The sequence below is a fragment of the Lolium perenne genome, chromosome 1 (genome assembly GCF_019359855.2).
Source record: "Lolium perenne isolate Kyuss_39 chromosome 1, Kyuss_2.0, whole genome shotgun sequence".
NCBI classification, from domain to species: Eukaryota; Viridiplantae; Streptophyta; class Magnoliopsida; order Poales; family Poaceae; genus Lolium; species Lolium perenne.
This window is the reverse complement of record NC_067244.2, coordinates 89,960,385-89,981,827: the sequence shown is the minus strand read 5'-3', so window position 1 is coordinate 89,981,827 and position 21,443 is coordinate 89,960,385.

The window sequence follows — 21,443 nt, the reverse complement described above, 5'->3', positions numbered from 1 at the left end:
TTTAGGCATAGATGCATGCTGGATAGCGGTCTATGTACTTTGTCGTAATGCCCAATTAAATCTCACTATACTCATCATAATATGTATGTGCATGGTCATGCCCTCTCTATTTGTCAATTGCCCAACTGTAATTTGTTCACCCAACATGCTATTTATCTTATGGGAGAGACACCACTAGTGAACTGTGGACCCCGGTCCAATTCTTTACATCTGAAATACAATCTACTGCAATACATGTTCTACTGTTCTCTGCAAACAATCATCTTCCACACTATACATCTAATCCTTTGTTACAGCAAGCCGGTGAGATTGACAACCTCACTGTTTCGTTGGGGCAAAGTACTTGGTTTGTGTTGTGCAGGTTCCACGTTGGCGCCGGAATCCCTGGTGTTGCGCCGCACTACATCTCGCCGCCATCAACCTTCAACGTGCTTCTTGACTCCTACTGGTTCGATAAACCTTGGTTTCTAACTGAGGGAAACTTACTGCTGTACGCATCACACCTTCCACTTGGGGTTCTCAACGGTCGCGTGCTGTACGCGTGTCAAGCTAAATTTCTGGCGCCGTTGCCGGGGAGATCAAGACACGCTGCAAGGGGAGTCTCCACATCCCAATCTCTTTACTTTGTTTTTGTCTTGCTTTACTTTATTTACTACTTTGTTTGCTGCACTAAATCAAAATACAAAAAAATTAGTTGCTAGTTTTACTTTACTTGCTATCTTGTTTGCACTCTATATCAAAAACACAAAAAAATTAGTTACTTATATTTGATTTACTTATTTCAATATGTTTCCTTTTAATTTTACCGTAAAAGACATACCGGTAGGACGTGGGTCTATAATTGGGAGAAATAATATAGAAGAATTTTTCAATCATGTTTGTACCGTTGAAGATTTTGAAGATAGACACTTGGTAGAACTCGCTCCTACTTATGAAATTGCTGCTGCTGCTTTAGTTCGCATGTTGGAAACTAAATTTGTTAATCTCAATCCTATAATCCAACACATGTTTCTTACACTCGGTGATATGGAAGAAGGAGAAAAGAAAGATTTTGTCCTAGAAACCCTTCTTAAAGAATTTGGTGATGTAGCAAGAGAGGCTAGAAAGGTCTTTATTAAATATAAGATGCTTGGTTCTTATACCAAATTTGTTAGTATCCTTGAAAAGATGGATATGGATAGAATTAAGTATACTAATAATGTTAATAATGGTGGGGAGATCAAAGCACCAATACCATGTAAGCTCCTAGCGATGAATGAAGCACTAGAAAATAACTATGCTTGGCTTGTTCCTGAAAATTTGTTTGATGAGAGTAGCAAGCCCAAGACTAATGAAAAGGGAGCCGCTAAAACTTATGTATCCAATATACTATGCATGGTTGAGAAAACTCCACACCCCGCTGTAGATGCACCATCCTTTGATAATACTTGATACACACTTTCTGCGCCTAGTTGAAAGGCGTTAAAGAAAAGCGATTATGGGAGACAACCCATGTTTTTATTACAGTAATTTTGTTTTATATTTGAGTCTTGGAAGTTGTTTACTACTGTAGCAACCTCTCCTTATCTTAGTTTTGTGCATTGTTGTGCCAAGTAAAGTCGTTGATAGTAAGGTTCATACTAGATTTGGATTACTGCGCAGAAACAGATTTCTTTGCTATCACGAATCTGGGCCAAATTCTCTGTACGTAACTCAGAAAATTATGCCAATTTACATGAGTGATCCTCAGATATGTACGCAACTTTCATTCAATTTGAGCATTTTCATTTGAGCAAGTCTGGTGCCTCAATAAAATTCATCTTTACGAACTGTTCTGTTTTTACAGATTCTGCCTTTTATTTCGCATTGCCTGTTTTGATATGTTTGATGGATATTTCGATTCCATTGACTTTCAGTAGCTTTGTGCAATGTCCAGAAGTGTTAAGAATTATTATGTCACCTCTTAACATGTATATTTTGATTGTGCACTAACTCTCTAATGAGTTGTTTTGAGTTTGGTGTGGAGGAAGTTTTCAAGGATCAAGAGAGGGAGATGATACAACATGATCAAGGAGAGTGAAAGCTCTAAGCTTGGGGATGCCCCGGTGGTTCACCCCTGCATATATCAAGAAGACTCAAGCGTCTAAGCTTGGGGATGCCCAAGACATCCCCTTCTTCATCGACAACATTATCAGGTTCCTCCCCTGAAACTATATTTTTATTCCGTCACATCTTATGTGCTTTGCTTGGAGCGTCGGTTTGTTTTTGTTTTTGTTTTGTTTGAATAAAATGGATCCTAGCATTCTTTGTGTGGGAGAGAGACACGCTCCGCTGTTGCATATGGACAAATATGTCCTTAGGCTTTACTCATAATATTCATGGCGAAAGTTTCCTCTTCGTTAAATTGTTATATGGTTGGAATCGGAAAATGATACATGTAGTAATTTGCTATAATGTCTTGGATAATGTGATACTTGGCAATTGTTGTGCTCATGTTTAAGCTCTTGCATCATATACTTTGCACCCATTAATGAAGAAATACATAGAGCATGCTAAAATTTGGTTTGCATATTTGGTCTCTCTAAAGTCTAGATAATTTCTAGTATTGAGTTTGAACAATAAGGAAGACGGTGTAGAGTCTTATAATGTTTACAATATGTCTTTTATGTGAGTTTTGCTGCACTGCTTCATCCTTTTGTTTGTTTCAAATAGCCTTGCTAGCCTAAACCTTGTGTCGAGAGGGAATACTTCTCATGCATCCAAAATACTTGAGCCAACCACTATGCCATTTGTGTCCACCATACCTACCTACTACATGGTATTTCTCCGCCATTCCAAAGTAAATTGCTTGAGTGCTAGCTTTAAATTTCTATTCTTTACCTTTACAATATATAGCTCATGGGACAAATAGCCTAAAAACTATTGTGGTATTGAATATGTACTTATGCACTTTATCTCTTATTAAGTTGCTTGTTGTGCGATAACCATGTTCCTGGGGACGCCATCAACTACTCTTTGTTGAATATCATGTGAGTTGCTATGCATGTCCGTCTTGTCTGAAGTAAGGGAGATTTACCACTCATTTAATGGTTAGAGCATGCATATTGTTAGAGAAGAACATTGGGCCGCTAACTAAAGTCATGATCCATGGTGGAAGTTTCAGTTTTGGACAAATATCCTCAATCTCATATGAGAAAATTAATTGTTGCTACATGCTTATGCATAAAAGAGGAGTCCATTATCTGTTGTCTATGTTGTCCCGGTATGGATGTCTAAGTTGAGAATAATCAATAGCGAGAAATCCAATGCGAGCTTTCTCCTTAGACCTTTGTACAAAGTGGCATAGAGGTACCCCTTTGTGACACTTGGTTAAAACATGTGCATTGCGATAATCCCGGTAATCCAAGCTAATTAGGACAAGGTGCGGGCACTATTAGTATACTATGCATGAGGCTTGCAACTTGTAAGATATAATTTACATAACACATATGCTTTATTACTACCGTTGACAAAATTATTTCTTGTTTTCAAAATCAAAGCTCTAGCACAAATATAGCAATCGATGCTTTCCTCTTTGAAGGACCTTTCTTTTACTTTTATTGTTGAGTCAGTTCACCTATCTCTCTCCACCTCAAGAAGCAAACACTTGTGTGAACTGTGCATTGATTCCTACATACTTGCATATTGCACTTGTTATATTACTCTACAACACAAAGGAAGATGAAGTTTCAGCGGTTGCTTTCAACTTATAACATGTATATATCATGGATAATTGTCAATGCTTCAATACCTCTACTTTGAATTATTGCTTTATGAGTTAACTCTTATGCAAGACTTATTGATGCTTGTCTTGAAGTACTATTCATGAAAAGTCTTTGCTATATGATTCATTTGTTTACTCATGTCATTTACATTGTTTTGATCGCTGCATTCTTTACATATGCTTACAATAGTATGATCAAGGTTATGATGGCATGTCACTCCAGAAATTATCTTTGTTATCGTTTACCTGCTCGGGACGAGCAGAAACTAAGCTTGGGGATGCTGATACGTCTCCGACGTATCGATAATTTCTTATGTTCCATGCCACATTATTGATGATATCTACACGTTTTATGCATACTTTACATCATATTTATGCATTTTCTGGAACTAACCTATTAACGAGATGCCGAAGAGCCAGTTGCTGTTTTCTGCTGTTTTTGGTTTCAGAAATCCTAGTAAGGAAATATTCTCGGAATTGGACGAAATCAACGCCCAGGGGCCTATTTTCACACGAAACTTCCAGAAGACCGAAGAGTCAACGAAGTGGGGCCACGAGGTGGCCAGGTGATAGGGTGGCGCGGCCCAAGCCCTGGCCGCGCCGACCTGTCTCCTGGGCCCCTCGCGACGCCCCTTGACCTGCCCTTCCGCCTACAAATAGCCTTCATCGCGAAACCCCCAGTACCGAGAGCCACGATACGGAAAACCATCCAGAGACGCCGCCGCCGCCAATCCCGTCTCGGGGGATTCAGGAGATCGCCTCCGGCACCCTGCCGGAGAGGGGATTCATCTCCCGGAGGACTCTACACCGCCATGGTCGCCTCCGGAGTGATGAGTGAGTAGTCTACCCCTGGACTATGGGTCCATAGCAGTAGCTAGATGGTTGTCTTCTCCTCATTGTGCTTAATTGTCGGGTCTTGTGAGCTGCCGAACATGATCAAGATCATCTATCTGTAATGCTATATGTTGTGTTTGTTGGGATCCGATGAATAGAGAATACCATGTTATGTTGATTATCAATTTATATCTATGTGTTGTTTATGATCTTGCATGCTCTCCGTTACTAGTAGATGCTCTGGCCAAGTTGATGCTTGTAACTCCAAGAGGGAGTATTTATGCTCGATAGTGGGTTCATGTCTTCGTGAATCTGGGGGAGTGACAAGAACCCCTAAGGTTATGGATGTGCTGTTGCCACTAGGGATAAAACATTGATGCTATGTCCGAGGATGTAGTTATTGATTACATTACGCGCAATACTTAATGCAATTGTCTGTTGTTAGCAACTTAATACTGGAGGGGGTTCGGATGATAACCTGAAGGTGGACTTTTTAGGCATAGATGCATGCTGGATAGCGGTCTATGTACTTTGTCGTAATGCCCAATTAAATCTCACTATACTCATCATAATATGTATGTGCATGGTCATGCCCTCTCTATTTGTCAATTGCCCAACTATAATTTGTTCACCCAACATGCTATTTATCTTATGGGAGAGACACCACTAGTGAACTGTGGACCCCGGTCCAATTCTTTACATCTGAAATACAATCTACTGCAATACTTATTCTACTGTTCTCTGCAAACAATCATCTTCCACACTATACATCTAATCATTTGTTACAGCAAGCCGGTGAGATTGACAACCTCACTGTTTCGTTGGGGCAAAGTACTTGGTTTGTGTTGTGCAGGTTCCACGTTGGCGCCGGAATCCCTGGTGTTGCGCCGCACTACATCTCGCCGCCATCAACCTTCAACGTGCTTCTTGACTCCTACTGGTTCGATAAACCTTGGTTTCTAACTGAGGGAAACTTACTGCTGTACGCATCACACCTTCCACTTGGGGTTCCCAACGGTCGCGTGATGTACGCGTGTCACATAAGAAGACTATGTGCCTTGGTTTTTCATTTATTTTGAATTTTTATGCCCATTTGTATCGATCTTGGTCAAATCCTAGGTTTGACCATGATTTAAACAAGTTTAAAACATGAATATGAAAAATTAAGCATCTATCCTTCTTAGTCACTCCAAAATGTAGCTCTTGGGAGGGTTTTTGAAATTTCCATGTTTGAAACCCAAAACCACTAGTCTTCATGCTTGACTTCATAAGACAAAGTTTAGGATTATGGGGTAGATACATTATTTTTCTGGTTTGAATATGTCTAGACCTTGTTTATCAACTTGAATGCTTACTATATGACATACGAAGACTATGTGCTTTGGTTTTTCATTTTTTTGATTTTTATTTTATTTTTTATACCCTTTTGAATCTTGGTCAAATCATAGGTTTGACCAAGATTTAAACAAATTTAAAACATGAGTATGAAAAAGTAAGCCTCTATCCATCTTAGTCACTCCAAAATGAAGCTCTTGGGAGGGTTTTTGAAATTTCCATGTTTGAAACCAAAAACCACTTCTCTTCATGCTTGGCTTCATAAGAGAGAGTTTAGGGTTAGGGGCAGATACATGATTTTCCTGGTTTGAATATGTCTAGACCTTGTTTATCAACTTAATTGAATGCTTACTATATGACATAAGAAGACTACGTGCCTTGGTTTTTTATTTATTTTGATTGATTTTGAATTTTTATGCCCATTTGAATCTTGGTCAAATCCTAGGTTTGACCATGATTTAAACAAGTTTAAAACATGAATATGAAAAATAAACATCTATCCTTCTTAGTAACTCCAAAATGTAGCTCTTGGGAGGGTTTTTGAAATTTCCATGTTTGAAACCAATAACCACTTCTCTTCACAATACATGCTTGACTTCATAAGACATAGTTTAGGGTTAGGGGTAGATACATGATTTTTCAGGTTTAATATGTCTTGACCTTGTTTATCAACTTTATTGAATGCTTACTATATGACATAAGAAGACCTCGGTTTTTCATTTTTTGATTTTTTTTTGAATTTTTATGCCCATTTGAATCTTGGTCAAATCCTAGGTTTGACCAAGATTTGAACAAGTTTAAAACTTGAATATGAAAAAGTAAGCATGTATGCTTCTTAGTCACTCCAAAATAAAGCTCTTGGGAGGGTTTTCGAAATTTCCATGTTTGAAACCAAAATCCACATCTCTTCATGCTTGACTTCATAAGGCAGAGTTTAGGGTTAGGGGTAGATACATGATTGTTCTGGTTTGAATATGTATAGACCGTGTTTATCAACTTGAATGCTTAATATATGACATACGAAGACTATGTGCTTTGGTTTTCCATTTTTTTGATTATTTTTTGAATTTTTATGCCCATTTGAATCTTGGTCAAACCATAGGTTTGACCAAGATTTAAACAAGTTAAAAACATGAGTATGAAAAAGTAAGCCTCTATCCATCTTAGTCACTCCAAAATGAAGCTCTTGGGAGGGTTTTTTAAATTTCCATGTTTGAAACCCAAAACCACTTCTCTTCACCATACATGCTAGACTTCATAAGACATAGTTTAGGGTTAGGGGGTAGATACATGATTTTTCATGTTTAATATGTCTAGACCTTGTTTATCAACTTTATTGAATGCTTACTATATGACATAAGAAGACCTCGGTTTTTCATTTTTTTGATTTGTTTTGAATTTTTATGCCCATTTGAATCTTGGTCAAATCTTAGGTTTGACCATGATTTAAACAAGTTTAAAACATGAATATGAAAAATTAAGCATCTACCCTTCTTAGTCACTCCAAAATGTAGCTCTTGGGAGGGTTTTTGAAATTTCCATGTTTGAAACCCAAAACCACTTCTCTTCATGCTTGACTTCATAAGACAAAGTTTAGGGTTATGGGGTAGATACATTATTTTTCTGGTTTGAATATGTCTAGACCTTGTTTATCAACTTGAATGCTTACTATATGACATACGAAGACTATGTGCTTTTGTTTTTCATTTTTCTGATTTTGATTTTATTTTTTATACCCATTTGAATCTTGGTCAAATCATAGGTTTGACCAAGATTTAAACAAATTTAAACATGAGTATGAAAAAGTAAGCCTCTATCCATCTTAGTCACTCCAAAATGAAGCTCTTGGGGGGGTTTTTGAAATTTCCATGTTTGAAACCAAAAACCGCTTCTCTTCATGCTTGGCTTCATAAGACAGAGTTTAGGGTTAGGGGCAGATACATGATTTTCCTGGATTGAATATGTGTAGACCTTGTTTATCAACTTAATTGAATGCTTACTATATGACATAAGAAGACTACGTGCCTTGGATTTTCATTTATTTTGATTGATTTTGAATTTTTATGCCCATTTGAATCTTGGTCAAATCCTAGGTTTGACCATGATTTAAACAAGTTTAAAACATGAATATGAAAAATTAAGCATCTATCCTTCTTAGTCACTCCAAAATGTAGCTCTTGGGAGGGTTTTTTAAATTTCCATGTTTGAAACCAAAAACCACATATCTTCATGCTTGACTTCATAAGTCAGAGTTTAGGGATAGGGGGTAGATACAAGATTTTTCTGGTTGAATATGTCTAAAACTTGTTTATCAACTTGAATTCTTACTATATGACATACGAAGACTATTTGCTAACGGAGGGAGTAAGCACTCTATCTATGAAAAGTACCAAACGATGCATACCAAAATGATTTTTTTAGAGGAATACTAGTTCGGATTATTTAATTTTATATTAGCAGGCCAAAATCGAACCCCGTAGTTGGATTTTCTGAAATTGATCCGTAGTACTGGGCGAAACCCTAGTTTAGCTTATTTAATAATATATTCGTAGGTCGATTTTTTAAGTTTTGATTATTATTACTAGGCAGCACATGTGTTTGCCCATCCAGTGAAACTCTTTCATTTCATTTTTCTTTTCCCCAAGGTCGGGAGTCGGAGGAAGAGGGATCACACGGGAGGAGACGAAGGGAGAGCAGTCACGGGGCCCCACTTATTTATGGTGTCTACCCTTTTTCGGGTGATGTTGACTGTTGTGCAGGGTTGTCAGTGCGCAGGGGGTGCGAGCGAGCGAGGCCGAGAATGAGGGGTTTTTTTTAGAGGGACAACCGACGATCCTGAAGGACCCAGATTTCCAATACGCATCAGAGCGCAATTTACAGCAGGATACAAAATAAACAGGAAATTACGTCCAAATCCTTAAGATTTACATGGTAGACCCCAGGCTGAAAGCAAGAAATGTGATCGGGTCCTTAACAGCCACTGATGTCTACGGGAGCTTCTATTCTTGTAGACAGTGTTGGGCCTCCAAGAGCAGAGGTTTGTAGAACAACAGCAAGTTTCCCTTAAGTGGATCACCCAAGGTTTATCGATCTCAGGGAGGAAGAGGTCAAAAATATCCCTCTCATGCAACCCTGCAACCACAAAGCAAGAAGTCTCTTGTGTCCCCAACACACCTAATAGGTGCACTAGTTTGCCGAAGAGATAGTGAAATACAGGTGGTATGAATATATATGAGCAGTAGCAACAGCGCCAGAAAAGTGCTTTGCTATCCAGGACTGGCGTGTGGTTTATGGTGGTAATATTGCAGACAGTACAGATGCAGTAGAACAGTAAACAAGCAGCGATAGCAGTATTTAGGAACAAGGCCTAGGGATCATACTTTCACTAGTGGACACTCTCAACATTGATCACATAACAGAATAAATAAATAGATGCTAGACTCTACACCCTCTTGTTGGATGATGAACACCACTAATTGTGTAGGATTACACGAACCCTCAATGCCGGAGTTAACAGGCTCCACAATATTCGATGTTCATATTTAAATAACCTTAGAGTGCACGACAGATCAACATAACCAAACCAAGTACTAACATAGCATGCACACTGTCACCTTCACGCTACGAAAGGAGGCATAGATCACATCAACACCATCATAGCAATAGTTAACTTCATAATCTACAAGAGATCACAATCATAGCCTACGCCAAGTACTAACACGATGCACACACTGTCACCATTACACCGTGCAGGAGGAATAAACTACTTTAATAACATCACTAGAGTAGCACACAGATATATTGTGATACAAAACACATTGCAATCATAAAGAGATATAAATAAGCACTTCACTATGCCATTCATAACAGTGAATAAGTATTCTGTGAAATATAGCCTAAGAGACCCACACGGTGCACACACTGTCACCTTTACACACGTGGGACAAGGAGTCTCCGGAGATCACATAAGTAAAATCCACTTGACTAGCATAATGACATCTAGATTACAAGCATCATCATATGAATCTCAATCATGTAAGGCAGCTCATGAGATTATTGTATTGAAGTACATAGGAGAGAGATGAACCACATAGCTACCGGTACAGCCCTGAGCCTTGATGGAGAACTACTCCCTCCTCATGGGAGACAGCAGCGGTGATGAAGATGGCGGTGGTGTCGATGGAGAAGCCTTCCGGGGGCACTTCCCCGTCCCGGCGGCGTGCCGGAACAGAGAGTCCTGTCCCCCAGATCTTGGCTTCGCGATGGCGGTGGCTCTGGAAGGTTTCTCGTACCGTGGCTTTTCCGTATCGAGGTTTTAGGTCAGGGACCTTTATATAGGCGAAGAGGCGGCGTCGGAAGGGCGACGAGGCGATGACACAATAGGGGGCGCGGCCCAGGCCCTGGCCGCGCCACCCTGTCATCTGGGGCCCCTGTGGCCCCCCTCTGGCGGCTCTCGGGTGTTCTGGATGCTTCCGGGGATTCTAAGATGCTGGGCGTTGATTTTGTCCAATTCCGAGAATATTTCCTTACTAGGATTTCTGAAACCAAAAACAACAGAAAACAGGAACTGGCCCTTCGGCATCTCGTCAATAGGTTAGTTCCGGAAAACGCATAAATATGACATAAAGTATGCATAAAACATGTAGATATCATCAATAATGTGGCATGGAACATAAGAAATTATCGATACGTCGGAGATGTATCAGCATCCCCAAGCTTAGTTTCTGCTCGTCCCGAGCAGGTAAACGATAACAAAGATAATTTCTAGAGTGACATGCCATCATAACCTTGATCATACTATTGTAAGCATATGTAATGAATGCAGCGATCCAAACAATGTAAATGACATGAGTAAACAACTGAATCATATAGCAAAGACTTTTCATGAATAGTACTTCAAGACAAGCATCAATAAGTCTTGCATAAGAGTTAACTCATAAAGCAATAATTCAAAGTAAAGGCATTGAAGCAACACAAAGGAAGATTAAGTTTCAGCGGTTGCTTTCAACTTGTAACATGTATATCTCATGGATAGTTGTCAATGCAAAGTAATATAACAAGTGCAATATGCAAGTATGTAGGAATCAATGCACAGTTCACACAAGTGTTTGCTTCTTGAGATGGAGAGAAATAGGTGAACTGACTCAACATAAAGTAAAATAAAGGTCCTTCAAAGAGGAAAGCATTGATTGCTATATTTGTGCTAGAGCTTTTATTTTGAAAACATATAGAGATCATAAAAGTAAAATTTTGAGAGGTGTTTGTTGTTGTCAACGAATGGTAGTGGGCACTCTAACCCCCTTGCCAGACAAACCTTCAAAGAGCGGCTCCCATTTTATTTTATTTTTGTGTGGCACTCCTTCCAACCTTTCTTTCACAAACCATGGCTAACCGAATCCTTCGGGTGCCTGCCAACAATCTCATACCATGAAGGAGTGCCTTTTTATTTTAGTTTTATTATGATGACACTCCTCCCCACTTTTGCTTTCTCAAGCCATGGCTAACCGAATCCTTCGGGTGCCGTCCATCAATCACATACCATGGAGGAGTGTCTATTTTTTTTAATTAATTTGGGACTGGGAATCCCATTGCCAGCTCTTTTTGCAAAATTATTGGATAAGCGGATGAAGCCACTAGTCCATTGGTGAAAGTTGCCCAACAAGATTGAAAGATAAACACCACATACTTCCTCATGAGCTATAAAACATTGACACAAATCAGAGGTAATAAATTTTGAATTGTTTAAAGGTAGCACTCAAGCAATTTACTTTGGAATGGCGGAGAAATACCATGTAGTAGGTAGGTATGGTGGACACAAATGGCATAGTGGTTGGCTCAAGGATTTGGATGCATGAGAAGTATTCCCTCTCGATACAAGGCTTAGGCTAGCAAGGTTATTTGAAACAAACACAAGGATGAACCGGTGCAGCAAAACTCACATAAAAGACATATTGTAAACATTATAAGACTCTACACGGTCTTCCTTGTTGTTCAAAACACTTTACTAGAAATTATCTAGACCTTAGAGAGACCAATTATGCAAACCAAATTTTAGCAAGCTCTATGTATTTCTTCATTAATAGGTGCAAAGTATATGATGCAAGAGCTTAAACATGAGCACAACAATTGCCAAGTATCACATTATCCAAGACATTTTACAAATTACTACATGTAGCATTTCCCGATTCCAACCATATAACAAATTAACGAAGCAGTTTCAACCTTCACCATGAAAATTAAAGGCTAAGAACACATGTGTTCATACGAACCAGCGGAGCGTGTCTCTCTCCCACACAAGCATTTATTCAAACAAAAACAAAAAACGAAAGCAAACAGACGCTCCAAGTAAAGTACATAAGATGTGGCCGAATAAAAATATAGTTTCAAGAGAAGGACCTGATAATTTGTCGATGAAGAAGGGGATGCCTTGGGAATCCCCAAGCTTAGATGCTTGAGTCTTCTTGAAATATGCAGGGATGAACCACCGGGGCATCCCCAAGCTTAGAGCTTTCACTCTTCTTGATCATATTGTATCATCCTCCTCTCTTGACCCTTGAAAACTTCCTCCACACCAAACTCAAAGCAACTCATTAGAGGGTTAGTGCATAATCAAAATTCACATGTTCAGAGGTGACACAATCATTCTTAACACTTCTGGACATTGCTCAAAGCTACTGAAAGTCAATGGAATCGAAAAATCCATCAAGCATAGCAAAACAGGCAATGCGAAATAAAAGGCAGAATCTGTCAAAACAGAACAGTTCGTAAAGACGAATTTTATTGAGGCACCACACTTGCTCAAATGAAAATGCTCAAATTGAATGAAAGTTGCGTACATATCTGAGGATAACTCACTTAAATTGGCATAATTTTCTGAGTTACCTACGGAGAATTTTGCCCAGATTCGTGACAGCAAAGAAATCTGTTTCTGCGCAGTAATCCAAATCTAGTATGAACCTTGCTATCAAAGACTTTACTTGGCACAACAATGCAATAAAATAAGATAAGGAGAGGTTGCTACAGTAGTAACAACTTCCAAGACACAAATACAAAATAAAAGTACTGTAGCAAAATAAACACATGGGTTATCTCCCAAGAAGTTCTTTCTTTATAGCCATTAAGATGGGCTCAACAGTTTTAATGATGCACTCGCAAGAAATAGTATTTGAAGCAAAAGAGAGCATCAAGAAGCAAATTCAAAACACATTTAAGTCTAACATGCTTCCTATGCATAGGAATCTTGTAAATAAACAAGTTCATGAAGAGCAAAGTGACAAGCATAGGAAGATAAAACAAGTGTAGCTTAAAAAATTTCAGCACATAGAGAGGCATTTTAGTAACATGAAAATTTCTACAACCATATTTTCCTCTCTCATAATAACTTTCAGTAGCATCATGAGCAAACTCAACAATATAACTATCACATAAAGCATTCTTATCATGAGTCTCATGCATAAAATTATTACTCTCCACATAAGCATAATCAATTTTATTAGTAATAGTGGGAGCAAATTCAACAAAGTAGCTATCATTATTATTTTCATCATCAAATATAGGAGGCATATTATAATTATAATCAAATTTATCCTCCATAACAGGCGGAACCAAAAGACTACTATCATTATAATCATCATAAATAGGAGGTAAAGTATCATCAAAGTAAATTTTCTCCTCAATGCTTGGGGGACTAAAAAGATCATGCTCATCAAAGCCAGCTTCCCCAAGCTTAGAATTTTCCATATCATTAGCAACAATGGTGTTCAAAGTGTTCATACTAATATGTTCCATGGGTTTTTTAATTTTCGCATCAAACCACCCATGTCTTAAATCAGGAAATAGAATAAGAAGCTCATTGTTGTCCATTATGCCTAACTAGTGTAAACAAGAAACAAAAAGATGCAATTGCAGGATCTAAAGGAAATAGCTTCGAGCACAAACACAATGGCGCCAGAAAAGTACTGTTACCTGGAACCGGAGTATGAGAGCCTTTTACCTTTCCTCCCCGGCAACGGCGCCAGAAAAGTGCTTGATGTCTACGGGAGCTTCTATTCTTGTAGACAGTGTTGGGCCTCCAAGAGCAGAGGTTTGTAGAACAGCAGCAAGTTTCCCTTAAGTGGATCACCCAAGGTTTATCGATCTCAGGGAGGAAGAGGTCAAAGATATCCCTCTCATGCAACCCTGCAACCACAAAGCAAGAAGTCTCTTGTGTCCCCAACACACCTAATAGGTGCAGTAGTTCGGCGAAGATATAGTGAAATACAGGTGGTATGAATATATATGAGTAGTAGCAACAGCGCCAGAAAAGTGCTTTGCTATCCAGGACTGGCGTGTGGTTGATGGTGGTAATATTGCAGACAGTACAGATGCAGTAGAACAGTAAACAAGCAGCGATAGCAGTATTTAGGAACAAGGCCTAGGGATCATACTTTCACTAGTGGACACTCTCAACATTGATCACATAACAGAATAAATAAATAGATGCTAGACTCTACACCCTCTTGTTGGATGATGAACACCACTAATTGTGTAGGATTACACGAACCCTCAATGCCGGAGTTAACAAGCTCCACAATATTCGATGTTCGTATTTAAATAACCTTAGAGTGCACGACAGATCAACATAACCAAACCAAGTACTAACATAGCATGCACACTGTCACCTTCACGCTACGAAAGGAGGCATAGATCACATCAACACCATCATAGCAATAGTTAACTTCATAATCTACAAGAGATCACAATCATAGCCTACGCCAAGTACTAACACGATGCACACACTGTCACCATTACACCGTGCAGGAGGAATAAACTACTTTAATAACATCACTAGAGTAGCACACAGATATATTGTGATACAAAACACATTGCAATCATAAAGAGATATAAATAAGCACTTCACTATGCCATTCATAACAGTGAATAAGTATTCTGTGAAATATAGCCTAAGAGACCCACACGGTGCACACACTGTCACCTTTACACACGTGGGACAAGGAGTCTCCGGAGATCACATAAGTAAAATCCACTTGACTAGCATAATGACATCTAGATTACAAGCATCATCATATGAATCTCAATCATGTAAGGCAGCTCATGAGATTATTGTATTGAAGTACATAGGAGAGAGATGAACCACATAGCTACCGGTACAGCCCCGAGCCTCGATGGAGAACTACTCCCTCCTCATGGGAGACAGCAGCGGTGATGAAGATGGCGGTGGTGTCGATGGAGAAGCCTTCCTGGGGCACTTCCCCGTCCTGGCGGCGTGCCGGAACAGAGAGTCCTGTCCCCCAGATCTTGGCTTCGCGATGGCGGTGGCTCTGGAAGGTTTCTCGTACCATGGCTTTTCCGTATCGAGGTTTTAGGTCAGGGACCTTTATATAGGCGAAGAGGCGGCGTCGGAAGGGCGACGAGGCGATGACATAATAGGGGGCGCGGCCCAGGCCCTGGCCGCGCCACCCTGTCATCTGGGGCCCTTGTGGCCCCCCTCTGGCGGCTCTCGGGTGTTCTGGATGCTTCCGGGGATTCTAAGATGCTGGGCGTTGATTTCGTCCAATTCCGAGAATATTTCCTTACTAGGATTTCTGAAACCAAAAACAGCAGAAAATAGGAACTGGCGCTTCGGCATCTCGTCAATAGGTTAGTTCCGGAAAACGCATAAATATGACATAAAGTATGCATAAAACATGTAGATATCATCAATAATGTGGCATGGAACATAAGAAATTATCGATACGTCGGAGACGTATCAGGCACCATCCGGATTGATCCTCTTCGCAGCCGGGGACGAACCACTTGGCGCGACCAAATTGCCATGGCTACAGAGCCTGCACACCATGGCCTACGAGCTGAGCTAGAAATGCCCTGCCAAAACCGGCTGCCAACGGAGGTAGATAATTGGAGAGATGGAGAGAGAGAGAGAGAGTCTTGATGCCACTCTCTTGACAAAGAAGATGGCTGGGAGTTTGCCTACCTAGCGTTCGTGACTTGTGCTCACAGAAGTGTGGGACCTGACGTATGGGAACCACACGTAAGTGACGGACTTGTTGCTCTAATAACTCGGGTGATTATTATAATGCATTAGTACATAGTTTCCTATGTGCCTTGGTTTTTCATTTTTTTGATTTTTTTTAAAATTATGCCCATTTTTTGAATCTTGGTCAAATCCTAGGTTTGACCATGATTTAAACAAGTTTGAAACATGAATATGAAAAAGTAAGCATGTATCCTTCGTAGTCACTCCAAAATGAAGCTCTTGAGAGGGTTTTTGAAATTTCCATGTTTGAAACCAAAATCCACTTCTCTCTTCATGCTTGACTTCATAAGACACAGTTTAGGGTTAGGGGTGTAGCTTGATACATGATTTTTCTGGTTTGAATATGTCTAGACCTTGTTTATCAACTTAATTGAATGCTTACTATATGACATAAGAAGACTATGTGCATTGGTTTTTCATTTTATTGATTTTTTTGAATTTTTATCCCCATTTGGTGAATCTTGGTCAAATCCTAGGTTTGACCAAAATTTAGACAAGTTTAAAACATGAATATGAAAAAGTAAGCCTCTATCGATCCTTCTTAGTCACTCCAAAATGAAGCTCGTGGGGGGAGGTTTTCGAAATTTCTATGATTTTTCTGGTTTGAATATGTCTAGACCTTGTTTATCAACTTGAATGCTTAACATACAAAGACTATGTGCTTTGGTATTTGTTTCTTTTTTGAATTTTTATGCCCATTTGAATCTTGGTCAAATCCTAGGCTTGACCATGACTTAAACAAGTTTAAAACATGAATATGAAAAGGTAAGCATGTATCCTTCTTAGTCACTCCAAAATGAAGATCTTGGGAGGGTTTTTGAAATTTCCATGTTTGAAACCAATAACCACTTCTCTTCACCATACATGCTTGACTTCATAAGACATCGTTTAGGGTTAGGGGGTAGCTACATGATTTTTCAGGTTTAATATGTTTAGACCTTGTTTATCAACTTTATTGAATGCTTACTATATGACATAAGAAGACCTCAGTTTTACATTTTTTTTTGAATTTTTTTTTGAATTTTTATGCCCATTTGAATCTTGGTCAAATCCTAGGTTTGACCAATATTTGAACAAGTTTAAAACTTGAATATGAAAAAGTAAGCATGTATGCTTCTTAGTCACTCCAAAATGAAGCTCTTGGGAGGGTTTTCGAAATTTCCATGTTTGAAACCAAAACCCACATCTCTTCATGCTTGACTTCATAAGGCAGAGTTTAGGGTTAGGGGGTAGATACATGATTTTTCTGGTTTGAATATGCATAGACCGTGTTTATCAACTTGAATGCTTACTATATGACATACGAAGACTATGTGCTTTGGTTTTTCATTTTTTTGATTATTTTATGAATTTTATACCCATTTGAATCTTGGTCAAATCATAGGTTTGACAAAGATTTAAACAAGTTAAAAACATGAGTATGAAAAAGTAAGCCTCTATCCATCTTAGTCACTCCAAAATGAAGCTCTTGGGAGGGTTTTTGAAATTTCCATGTTTGAAACCAAAAACCACTTCTCTTCATGCTTGGCTTCATAAGAGAGAGTTTAGGGTTAGGGGGCAGATACATGATTTTCCTGGATTGAATATGTGTAGACCTTGTTTACCAACTTAATTGAATGCTTACTATATGACATAAGAAGACTACGTGCCTTGGTTTTTCATTTATTTTGATTGATTTTGAATTTTTATGCCCATTTGAATCTTGGTCAAATCCTAGGTTTGACCATGATTTAAACAAGTTTAAAATATGAATATGAAAAATTTAGCATCTATCCTTCTTAGTCACTCCAAAATGTAGCTCTTGGGAGGGATTTTGAAATTTCCATGTTTGAAACCAATAACCACTTCTCTTCACCATACATGCTTGACTTCATAAGACATAGTTTAGGGTTAGGGGTAGATACATGATTTTTCAGGTTTAATATGTCTAGACCTTGTTTATCAACTTTATTGAATGCTTACTATATGACATAAGAAGACCTCGGTTTTTCATTTTTTTGATTTTTTTTGAATTTTTATGCCCATTTGAATCTTGGTCTAATCCTAGGTTTGACCAAGATTTGAACAAGTTTAAAACTTGAATATGAAAAAGTAAGCATGTATGCTTCTTAGTCACTCCAAAATGAAGCTCTTGGGAGGGTTTTCGAAATTTCCATGTTTGAAACCAAAATCCACATCTCTTCATACTTGCCTTCATAAGGCAGAGTTTAGGGTTAGGGGTAGATACATGATTGTTCTGGTTTGAATATGTATAGATCGTGTTTATCAACTTGAATGCTTACTATATGACATACGAAGACTATGTGCTTTGGTTTTTCATTTTTTTTTGATTATTTTTTGAATTTTTATACCCATTTGAATCTTGGTCAAATCATAGGTTTGACCAAGATTTAAACAAGTTAAAAACATGAGTATGAAAAGGTAAGCCTCTATCCATCTTAGTCACTCCAAAATGAAGCTCTTGGGAGGGATTTTTAAATTTCCATGTTTGAAACCCAAAACCACTTCTCTTCACCATACATGCTAGACTTCATAAGACATAGTTTAGGGTTAGGGGGTAGATACATGATTTTTCATGTTTAATATGTCTAGACCTTGTTTATCAACTTTATTGAATGCTTACTATATGACATAAGAAGACCTCGGTTTTTCATTTTTTTGATTTGTTTTGAATTTTTATGCCCATTTGAATCTTGGTCAAATCCTAGGTTTGACCATGATTTAAACAAGTTTAAAACATGAATATGAAAAATTAAGCATCTATCCTTCTTAGTCACTCCAAAATGTAGCTCTTGGGAGGGTTTTTGAAATTTCCATGTTTGAAACCCAAAACCACTTCTCTTCATGCTTGACTTCATAAGACAAAGTTTAGAGTTATGGGGTAGATACATTATTTTTCTGGTTTGAATATGTCTAGACCTTGTTTATCAACCTGAATGCTTACTATATGACATACGAAGACTATGTTCTTTGGTTTTTAATTTTTTTGATTTTGATTTTATTTTTTATACCCATTTGAATCTTGGTCAAATCATAGGTTTGACCAAGATTTAAACAAATTTAAACATGAGTATGAAAAAGTAAGCCTCTATCCATCTTAGTCACTCCAAAATGAAGCTCTTGGGAGGGTTTTTGAAATTTCCATGTTTGAAACCAAAAACCACTTCTCTTCATGCTTGGCTTCATAAGACAGAGTTTAGGGTTAGGGGGCAGATACATGATTTTCCTGGATTGAATATGTGTAGACCTTGTTTATCAACTTAATTGAATGCTTACTATATGACATAAGAAGACTACGTGCCTTGGTTTTTCATTTATTTTGATTGATTTTGAATTTTTATGCCCATTTGAATCTTGGTCAAATCCTATGTTTGACCATGATTTAAACAAGTTTAAAACATGAATATGAAAAATTAAGCATCTATCCTTCTTACTCACTCCAAAATGTAGCTCTTGGGAGGGTTTTTTAAATTTCCATGTTTGAAACCAAAAACCACATATCTTCATGCTTGACTTCATAAGTCAGAGTTTAGGGATAGGGGGTAGATACAAGATTTTTCTGGTTGAATATGTCTAAAACTTGTTTATCAACCTGAATTCTTACTATATGACATACGAAGACTATTTGCTAACGGAGGGAGTAAGCACTCTATCCATGAAAAGTACCAAACGACGCATAACAAAATGATTTTTTTTAGAGGAATACTAGTTCGGATTATTTAATTTTATATTAGCAGGCCAAAATCGAACCCCGTAGTTGGATTTTCTGAAATTAATCCGTAGTACTGGGTGAAACCCTAGTTTAGCTTATTTAATAATAGATTCGTAGGTCGATTTTTTATGTTTTGATTATTATTACTAGGCAACACATGTGTTTGCCCGTCCAGTGAAACTCTTTCATTTCATTTTTCTTTTCCCCAAGGTCGGGAGTCAGAGGAAGAGGGATCACACGGGAGTAGACGAAGGGAGAGCAGTCACGAGGCCCACTTATTTATGGTGTCTACCCTTTTTCGGGTGATGTTGACTGTTGTGCAGGGTTGTTAGTGCGCAGGGGGTGCGAGCGAGCGAGGCCGAGAATGAGGGGTTTTTTTTAGAGGGACAACCGAACAATCCTGAAGGACCCAGATTTCCAATACGCATCAGAGCGCAGTTTATAGCAGGACACAAAATAAACAGGAAATTACGTCCAAATCCTTAAGATTTACATGGTAGACCCTAGGCTGAAAGCAAGAAATGTGATCGGGTCCTTAACAGCCACCGTCCGGATTGATCCTCTTCGTAGCCGGGGATGAACAACTTGGCGCGACCAAATTGCCATGGCTATAGAGCCTGCACACCATGGCCTACGAGCTGAGCTAGAAATGCCCTGCCAAAACCGGCAGCCAACGGAGGTAGATAATTGGAGAGATGGAGAGAGAGAGAGAGTCTTGATGCCTCTCTCTTGACAAAGAAGATGGCTGGGAGTTTGCCTACCTAGCGTTCGCGACTTGTGCTCACTGAAGTGTGGGACCTGACGCAGGGGAACCACACGTAAGTGACGGACTTGTTGCTCTAATAACTCGGGTGATTATTATAATGTATTAGTACATAGTTTCCTATGTGCCTTGGTTTTTCATTTTTTGATTTTTTTTAAAATTATGCCCATTTTTTGAATCTTGGTCAAATCCTAGGTTTGACCATGATTTAAACAAGTTTGAAACATGAATATGAAAAAGTAAGCATGTATCCTTCGTAGTCACTCCAAAATGAAGCTCTTGAGAGGGTTATTGAAATTTCCATGGTTGAAACCAAAAACCACTTCTCTCTTCATGCTTGACTTCATAAGACAGAGTTTAGGGTTAGGGGTGTAGCTCTATACATGATTTTTCTGGTTTGAATATGTCTAGACCTTGTTTATCAACTTAATTGAATGCTTACTATATGACATAAGAAGACTATGTGCATTGGTTTTTCATTTTATTGATTTTTTTTGAATTTTTATCCCCATTTGTTGAATCTTGGTCAAATCCTAGGTTTGACCAAAATTTAGACAAGTTTAAAACATGAATATGAAAAAGTAAGCCTCTATCGATCCTTCTTAGTCACTCCAAAATGAAGCTCGTGGGGGGAGGTTTTCGAAATTTCCATGATTTTTCTGGTTTGAATATGTCTAGACCTTGTTTATCAACTTGAATGCTTAACATACAAAGACTATGTGCTTTGGTATTTGTTTCTTTTTTGAATTTTTATGCCCATTTGAATCTTGGTCAAATCGTAGGCTTGACCATGACTTAAACAAGTTTAAAACATGAATATGAAAAGGTAAGCATGTATCCTTCTTAGTCACTCCAAAATGAAGATCTTGGGAGGGTTTTTGAAATTTCCATGTTTGAAACCAATAACCACTTCTCTTCACCATACATGCTTGACTTCATAAGACATCGTTTAGGGTTAGGGGGTAGATACATGATTTTTCAGGTTTAATATGTCTAGACCTTGTTTATCAACTTTATTGAA